Source organism: Rhinolophus sinicus, chromosome X, assembly GCF_036562045.2.
Source record: "Rhinolophus sinicus isolate RSC01 chromosome X, ASM3656204v1, whole genome shotgun sequence".
Lineage (NCBI taxonomy): Eukaryota > Metazoa > Chordata > Mammalia > Chiroptera > Rhinolophidae > Rhinolophus > Rhinolophus sinicus.
In genome coordinates, this window is record NC_133768.1 from 86,228,782 (window position 1) to 86,238,369 (window position 9,588).

The window sequence follows — 9,588 nt, forward strand, 5'->3', positions numbered from 1 at the left end:
TTGCTCCTTCAAAAATACCAATAAAATCGATAAATCCTTAATAAGACTAAGCAAAAAACTAAGTAAAGGTCTAAGTAATCAAATTCAGAAATGAAAAATGACACATCACTACATTTGCTGCAGACATTAAGGAGATAATAAGAGTATATTGTAAATGACTATACTTGGAAACTTTAGATAAAGTTAGAAAATTCCTAGAAAAATATTACTTATCAAAACTGACTCAAGCCTTTTTGTCCTGGCAGTGGCAGCACTGACCCTGTGGCGCCTACTCTCTGGCTCTCCACCGCTCTACTCCACTCTGTGCCTGCTGTGGTACCATGATGACACAGACCATCTCCTTCGCCAAGGACTTCTGGGCCTGAGGCATCACTGCTGCCATCTCTAAGATGGCCATGGCCCCAATTGAGTGGGTCAAGCTGCTGCTGCAGGTGCAACATGCCAGGAAGCAGATTGTGGCTGACAAGCAGTACAAGGGCATGGTGGGCTGCATCGTGTGTATCCCTAAGGAGCAGGGCATGCTGTCCTTCTGGAGGGGCAACCTGGCCAACATCATCTGCTACTTTGCCACGCAAGCTCTCAACTTCGTCTTCAAGGACAAATACAAGCAGGTCTTCCTGGGGGGCATGGAGAAGCACATGCAGTTCTGGAGGTATTTTGCTGGTAACCTGGCATCTGGCGGTATGGCTGGAGCCACCTCCATCTGCTTCATCTACCCCCTGGATTTTGCCAGAACGGGTCTGGCAGCCAATGTGGGGAAATTGGGCACCAAGTGGGCATGCAAGAGCCTGGGGGACTGTCTAATGAAGATTACCAAGTCCGACAGCCTCCGGGGCTTGTACCAGGGCTTCAACCTGTCCGTGCTGGGTATCATCATCTATTGAGCTGCCTACTTTGGCGTGTATGACACAGCCAAAGACATACCCCCTGACCCCAAGAACAGCCACATCGTGGTGAGCTGGATGATTGTCCAGGTGGTGATGGCCACGGCCAGCGTGGTGTCCTACCCATTCAACAGTGTCAGGCAGCACATGATGATGCAGTCAGGGTGCAAAGGAGCAGACATCGTGTACCAGGGGACTGTGGACTGCTGGCAGAAGATCTTCAAAGACAAGGGTGGCAAGGCCTTCAAGGGCACCTGGTCCAACATCCTCAGGGGCAACAGCAGCGCCTTTGTACTGGTTCTGTACCACGAGCTGAAGAAGGTCATCAAGGTGCATCTACACACTGAGCCCTGGGGACCAGGAGACTCACTAGAATCCTTCACTATTACAGACCATTGACCTTCCAGAAATTCCAGTGTCCTTGTCCAGACAGATCATGTGTAGGGGGTTGGGAAGGCTCTAGAATGGGGCTGATTGTGACCACTGGTACCTGGTTCAATGCATTGATCACAGGAGAAGGGCATCTTGATGTCCTTTGGGTCTACAGGCCGGGCAGCTCAGTCTTTCAGGTGGAGGTCCCACGTTCTTGTAGGACCGACCTGTGTCTAAGTACTTATTTAAAGGAAATTGTGTCTCCCATCTGTACCTAAGTACCATCCTCTTTTGTTCAGGCGATCACATACTTGCGATTATGTTCTGTGTTGCGCATTCTGCAGCAAACAATAAAAACAGGACACAAGAAAAAAAAAACTGGCTCAAGAAAAATTAGGCAATTTGACTCCTACTCACCTTTGTAGACCACGTCTTTATAAATTGAAGAAAAATTAGTAAAAGTTGTCAGGTTTTTGTCAACACTCCTTCTTTCTTTAGTACTAACTATGGGAAAGGAGGTGGGATTGGGAGCACCAGAAACTTATTCCCCTGGTTCTCTCTTTTAAAAGTTTATAGCATAAGGTTGGTCCTTGTCTGGCTGCTGTTGGTGAATTTGGGGCAGCTAAAATAAGGCTCTTACTTCAGTTAATTAGGGATCTTAACATGGAGTAAAGCAGAATAAAACAGAATTACTTAATTTCAACTCTCCTCCCTCTCAATCCTTATATGGTTCTTCTATGACAGCCCATAGTAAAAGTCAAGCACATATTCTATGGTAATGTGTAAAGGGGAGCAGCTAATGCAGCCATGTATGTTGTTTTATAATAGTCTAAATTAACGTATGGTTAAAGATGAGAAAAAATATGGACCAGTGTATGGTAAGAATGTAGCTAAGACCAATGGTCTACAAACTGGTTCACACATCAACTGCATCAGGATCACTTGGTGAGCATTTTGTTTGGGGCCAGGCCTGGAACTCTGCATTCTATAAGTCTATTGGGTGATTCTGATGGACATTTAGGTTTGGGAACCACTATCTTGTACTATGTCTCTTAAGCATCAATTCTCTCAACTGTGCTATTATATTTAAGATGACTCTGTTCAGAAGTTCCAGAATGCAGAAATTATGTATTTGTAACCAGACTGAAGTGTAAATTGGTAAGACCATTCTGGAGAACAATTTAGCAATATATAATAAAATTGGAGATGCGTGCATGGGGAAAGTTCTACTTCTAAGCATATACTCACAGATGTACACCAGGAGACATGTACAATGTTGTTAATTGCAACAGTTGCTTATGGTGAAACACTGGAAAATACACATTCATAGAGTGAACTCTTAGCAGTTAAAATGAATGAGCTAATTTATAGTTATCAACATGGGAAGATTTAGAAAATATCATGTAAAGCGAAAAATGCGTTTCAAAAAAGTTGATGCCATTTATTACAGAGGTGATACTATATATTCTGTATGGATAAATATATGTTTATAAAAGCATACACAGGGAAGATATACACCAACTTTTAATTACTTTTGGAGAGGGAGGAGGAAGGAAGAGAGAGAAAAATTGTGATGGAGGAGGGCTTTAGTTGTATTACTAACATCAAATTTCTCGAAAGAAAAAAGATCTAAAGCAAGTATGCAACGTGTTTACAAAAGTGTTAAGTCTACCACTTCCTGACCCTGGGCAAATTGCTTAAGCTTTATGAGGTCCAGTTTCTTCATCTGTAAAATGGTATAATAATTGTACATATAACTCATGGAGTTGTTTGGAAGATTAAATGAGGTAATATATACAATATTTGTTTTTGCATAGTCACCGCATAAGCACTCTCTAAATCATAGCTGTTATTATTACCAGAAATAAAGTGTCAAAAGCATTCATTCACCTATGAGTCACTAAGGGCAGATAGGTAAATGTACATTCCACAGAGAGATGACATGTGACACTTCAGAGCAGAAGCGCCTCTGGTGAGGGTAGAGTGCTGAGTGTTCCCTTGGGCAGAAAGAGGAGGGCAGAAATGTTGCCTTCTCATTGTGCTGCTCTGTTGGGTACAGTGTCTGTCTCCCTTAAAGCATTTGTATGAGTCTGTATTTATTAAGGTAGTGGGTAATGAGTGCTCTTACCTGGCACAAGGCATTCATTGTATGATCTGGGTTCTTCTAAGTCTCTAATCCCAAATTTCCAGAGAACATGGAGGCATCTTCAGTGAGTGGTCTGCTGTCTTCCTAGCTACTGCCTTGTGAAGAGCAGGAGAACAGTGGAGTGTGGAATCCAGGCACTGGGGAAGTTGGTGAAGAAGTCACCATACTCTTTAATTAGCCTTGAGGCACATCTGGAAGAATAACTGACTTCTTATATCAGTGGCTTTATGGGCTTGTCCTTCTCAGGTTTGGAAGATTTGATAAAGTCCTAATGGATCTCCCTGTTGCCCATTCCTTTCTAATAGCAAAATGCAGTCCATTGAGAAAGGCTCAAAAAGTTATGGGAAAATCACAGGGATACTTTAAATGGCATCCCAAAAAGATGCTGTGGGGTGGCGTGGAGTTGGGCTTGTCAGTACTGCCCTCACCAGAAAAAAATAGACGTTGACTTACCTCTTCCTGTTTATTCAATCATCAGCTATAGCCTATTGACCTTTAGGTACCCAGTGCCCTCAAAAGTCTTCTCCTTGCCATCAGATCAAAACCAGAGAAGTAGTCATTTTACACTCTAGTACAAATGCATTTATATTAATAATATAAATGTTTTTTTGGATGTGGCACTATTGGTAATATATTTCTAAGAACTGCTAAAGGCAAAAGCATCTGTCAGTTTCCTGCAATTCTAGTCTACTAATTTTTCTCAAAGGCTGTGTCCCCAATCATTCTGTATCAGTCAGTCTATGCTTGTCCTGAGATAATCAGCCGCTCATAAATATGCCACCTGGTTGGTTCTTCCCATTCTGCTTCAGCCCCCTGCCTTCTGCCCCATTCCTCTTTGTTTTACACCACAGCACTTGGTTGATGACTCATCCGTCCTTGCTCTCCCCTCCAAGTGTGGTGACCCAAACATGTCCTGCAGTGATTTAGTTGGTGGGAGCTCAATGTCCCAGAGTCCCCGTTTCCTTGAGTTTTCCAGGGCATCTTGGAATGTGAGCGTATGTAAGAGATTATGTGTAATAGTGTGTTTTTATGGTGGGAACGGGGGTGGGAAGACTTAAAATTGTGACTGACTTCAGTGAAGATGTTCAAGAGTGATGTTACTTACAGATAATCGAGAACTAACAAGGAGAAAGGGAATAAAAAGATCCAGTTTGTATAAAATGAATTTATGAGATCTGCTTACTCTTCCCAGCTAATTTTACCATATGTGCAATAACAACTATGCATGTTGTCACTATGGGTCAGAGGAAATTGATTTTAAGCTATATTTACTTACAATGTGATATTGTATTCAGTTAAGTTCACACTTATATTGATTAGTAACTGTGGTTTCCTACCCATGTATTCTGCTCACATGGGAAAACAGGGAATGTGACTCTAGTATTTCTGAGATTAACTGCCCAGGTGTCTCTATCTCTCTCTCTCTATCTCTCTCTCTCTCTCTCTCTCTCTCTCTCTCTCTCTCTGGCATCTGCTGGACAGCTATATTGCAGAGGTCATTGTGGTTGCAAAGTACAAGAAAGCAATGTAATAAAAAGTGTAATTTTCCTAAAGCAGTATAAAACTGTTCCTCAGTACTCAGCATATATAGCTTGTATTTACTGTATATGCTTTTTCTCTATTCTATTTACCACCTTTGATTCCTGGGAGATTAAATCTGCACAAATGTAGATACATACTAATATGATGAACTTTAAAATGTTATTTTCCTTTCTTTATCATCAATGGTTATCATTTAAAGTTGTTATGAAGGTTTTGTGACAAAGGTTATACTAAAATTGAAAGTATACGGACTTACTGAAAATCATGTAAAAATTAGTTATGTTTCTAATGTGGTTTCTCAGATTGATTAATTTATGCAATTGAATTGTTCTACTCTGTTGTAAACATACATTCACACTTTTCAAACTTGCACACCTGCAAAGTGTGGTGGTATTTGTGATATTATCATTGTTTCATCAAGAATGATAACTCAGTCAGGTTACTTTTAAAATCTCACTTTATAGGCCATTATATATCACCTTCCTGTTTCAGTACAGTGGAACTTGATTCCATAAAGGTCTTAAATGTCAAAACTATCTTAAATTTTATAATGATAATTTTAAAACACCTTGGTGTTTATGAAATTTTGTTGCATTAATTTTAGAAATTGTTTGAAGTTGTTACAAAGTTTAACATTATATGAGAGCACTTCCACCAAAGATAAATGCATCAGTTTGGATATGGTGAATTTTTTTCTTTAGGGATGTGTGGTCTTTAAAAAACTTATTTTTCTTTGGATTAAAACCATGACAAGGATATCCCCTTTCTAGGTTTCAGCCTGAGTTTTAACCAGGATTATAGAATTCATGGAATAGTCTCTGTTTCTCCTTGTTTTTTTTCCTTTTCCTTTATTTTCCATAATTCATTTGTACCCTTCCTTAGGCATTTATAACACTATCACGTAGCTGGAACCATGTTAAGCGCTAGGGATCCTGAAATCAAAGGATAGAGTCTCTCAAGGGACTAAGTCTAGTTGGTGAGAAAGAAGAAAAAAAAGCAACAATTACAGTATTGGCTGTGTGGAGTGGTCAGGAAAGTCTTCCTGGAGGAGGTGAGGCTGAGCTGGAAGGATGAGTAAAAGATGACAAGGACATGAAATTAATCTTATTTGGAATATTATTGGCTTTTGGCTATGACAGCTTTCTTTATACCAAAATTGGCAGAGAAAGGAAACACAGGGCTCCATCCCTCCATTAAAGCAAATAACAAGCTGGCAAAACCTGTCAGAGTCAACTTTTGCAGAACTCTGGAATTTGAAAACATACAACAATCAGGGGAAATCTTAATGAAGAAAGAAGCTGCTACATTGCAGCAAGAGAATTCTCTGATATTTTAAATTGTCTACCTACCCTTCCCCACATACCGGATGGAAGGTAGCCATGTAAACAGCAGCCTGTACTCCTGGTGCAGGTTGCCAAGTACCTGAAGGAAAAATACAGACCTTATTCTCAAAGAATTGTGATGGTGTATTTCGATCTGTCTAGTGGCTCCCTGAAAGACTGGTGCACAAGGGGCTTACCTTCGTTTTGTCCTGCTCAGAGCATTCTCAGGTCTGGGGCTGCTTCCCAGGTGGCATTTGCCGAAAGCACTTACAGGCAAAAGTATTGGCCAAAGCAACCTGGGGCTAGGGATAACAGTTAGGACAAGCAAGAGACAGATCAAAAAGCCTGGGAAGAAATAATTTGGGAAAGGAGATATGTGGGGGATGAAGGCTTTTAAAAGATCCTGAGTAAATCAGGGAATTAAGAAGGCCATGCATATGCTCAAGACAGGACACATGCTCAGAAAAGACCTAATCCTCAGAGAAGATCCTAAACTTTCACCTCTGGCTGACCTTCAGGCGCTGCACAAGCAGGAAGTAAAGGTGAAGGCAATATTGCAAACGGACTTGGCTAAGCATTGAAAGGAGCGTCTCCAGACAATAGTTTAGTGGTTACCAGAAGGTAATGGGGGTAGGGAGTGAGAGATGAGGGTAAGGGGAATCAAATACATGGTGATGGAAGGAGAACTGACTCTGGGTGGTGAACACACAATGGGTTTATAGATGATGTAATACAGAATTGTACACCTGAAATCTATGTAATTTTACTAACAATTGTCACCCAATAAATTTGAAAAATAAATTTAAAAAAAAGAAAGGAGTGTCTCAACACTGAGGCAGAGGTAATAGTTTACCTTCATTCTTTTACATGTGGATATCCAGTTATTTCAGAACCATTTGTTGAAGAGTCTATTCCTTCCCCATTGATCGTCTTGGCACCCTTGTCGAAAATCAATTGACCATAGATGCATTGGTTTATTTCTGGACTGTCAATTCTATCCCATTGATCTGCGTGTCTGTCTTTATGCCAGTACCACTTTGTTTTGACACTCTAACCTTGCAGTAAGTTTTGAAATCAGAAGTGTGAATTCTCCAACTTCATTCCTCTTTTTAAATAGTGTTTTGGCTCTTGGGGTCCATTACAATTCCATGTTAATTTGAAGATCGACGTTTACATTTCTGCAAAAAAGGGCTTTTGGGGTTTTGAGGGAGATTACATTAAATCTGTACATCACTTTGGAGAATACTGCCATCTTAACAATATGACATTTTCCATTTCATGAAAAAGAGTTGTCTTTCCATTTATTTAGGCGTTCTTTACTTTCCTCAACGTTTTGCAGCTTTCAGTATAGGTCCTCTTTGGTTAAATTTATTCCTTAGTATTTTAGAATTATTTTCTTAATTTTCTGGAAATGGAATTGTTTATTGTTACCGTACAGAAATACCACTGATTTTTGCATGTCAATCCTGCACCCTGCCACTTTGCTGAATTTATTAGTCTTTGTAATTTTCTTGTGGATTCTTTGGGAATTTTTATGTCTAGGATCATGTCCTCTATAAACAGAGAAAGTTTTACTTATTCTTTTCCAATTTGGATGTCTTATTTCTTTTTCTTGCCTAATTACTCTGGCTAGAAGTTTCAAGACAATGTTGAATAACAGTGTTCCTGAACTTAGGAGGAAAGCTTTTGAGTTTTTCACCATTAAGTATAATGTTAGCTGTGGGTTTTTCATAAATGCCCTTTATCAGGTTGAGGAAGTTCCTTTATATTTTGTTTTTTGAGGTAGTTTTCCTCACAAACGCGTGTTGCATTTTTTCAAACGCTTTTTTTTTTTTTGGTATCTATTAAACGATCATGTGGGTTTTTGCCCTTCAATCCAGTAATGGAGTGTATTACATTAATTGATTTTCATTTATTAAGCCCCCTTGTTTTCCTAAAATAAATCCCATTTGGTCATGTTTTATAATCCTTTTGATATGCGGATGGATTCCATTTGCTTGTATTTGGTTGAGAAGTTTTGCGTCTATACTTATAAGGGATATTGGTCTATAAGTTTTCTATTTTTGCGATGTCTTTGGCTTTGGTAACAAGATAATACTAGCCTCATATAATCACTTAGAAAGTGTTTTCTCTTATATTTTTAGAAGAGTCTGAGGAAGATTATTGTTAATTACTCTTTAAATATTTGGTAGAATTCACCAGTGAAGCTGCATGGTCCTGGGCTTTTCTCTGTAGGCAGGTTTTTTATTATAGATCCAATGTCTGTACTTTTTCTTTATTGATATAATCATATGATTTTGTCCTTTATTTTGTTTATGTGGTGAATCATATTGATCAATTTGTATATGTTGAACCATCCTTGTGCCCCTGGGATGAACCCCACTTGGTCGTGATGTGTAATCTTTTTAATGCATTGTTGCATTCGATTTGCTAGAATTTTGTTTAGGATTTCTGCATCTATATTCATCAGAGATATTGGTCTGTAATTTTCTTTTTTGTGTTATCATTGCCAGGTTTTGGTATCAGGGTAATGTTGGCCTCATAAAATGAGTTAGGGAGTATTGTCTCTTCTTCAATTTTTTGGAAGAGTTTGAGTAGGACAGGTATTAGATCCTTATTGAGCGTTTGGTAGAATTCATGAGTGAAGCCATCTGGTCCCATACTTTTGCTTTTGGAAGGTTTTGGGTGACTCAATTTCCTTACTGTTGATCGGTCTATTTAGATTTTCCAATTCTTTGTGATTCAGCTTATTAAGGCTATATGTTTCTAAGAATCATTTCTTCTGGATTATTGAATGTGGTGACATATAGTCCTTCGTAGTATTTTTGGATGATCCTTTGTAGTTTTGTGGCATTCGTGGTAACTTCCCTTTTTTCATTTCTGATTTTGTTTATTTGTGTCTTTTCTCTTTGTGAGTTTAGCTAAGGGTTTGTCAATTTTATTAACCTTTTCAAAGATCCAGCTCATTGTTGCATTATTATTATTATTATTATTGTTATTTGCCCTTCTTCCGCCTCCCTCCCTCCCTCCGATTCAAGCCATTGTTTCTTAGTCTAGTTGTGTAGGACACAGCTCCCTGGTCCATGCTGGTATTATGAGCCTTGCGCTCCCCCCACCCCCTAGGCAGTCGGTCACCAGCCAACTGTTGGCTGCTCACAGCAACTCACGATGGCTGCTGGCCACTCATGGCTGCACATGGCAGCCAGTGGCAGCACTCGGCAGCCCGCCACAGCACTTAGCAGCCCACTGCAGCCCACGCCAACCCCTGGCTGCTCACAGCAGCCTAGCTCCAGAGGGAGCTGTTGTTTACAGTCTTAGCTCT

The 9,588-nt window shown here is 39.8% G+C and overlaps 1 pseudogene; it reads left to right on the forward strand.

Moving 5' to 3' along the window:
* Nucleotides 1–320: 320 nt before the first annotated feature.
* On the forward strand, nucleotides 321–1,283 carry LOC109439396 (ADP/ATP translocase 3; annotated as a pseudogene).
* The last annotated feature ends 8,305 nt before the right edge of the window (nucleotides 1,284–9,588 follow it).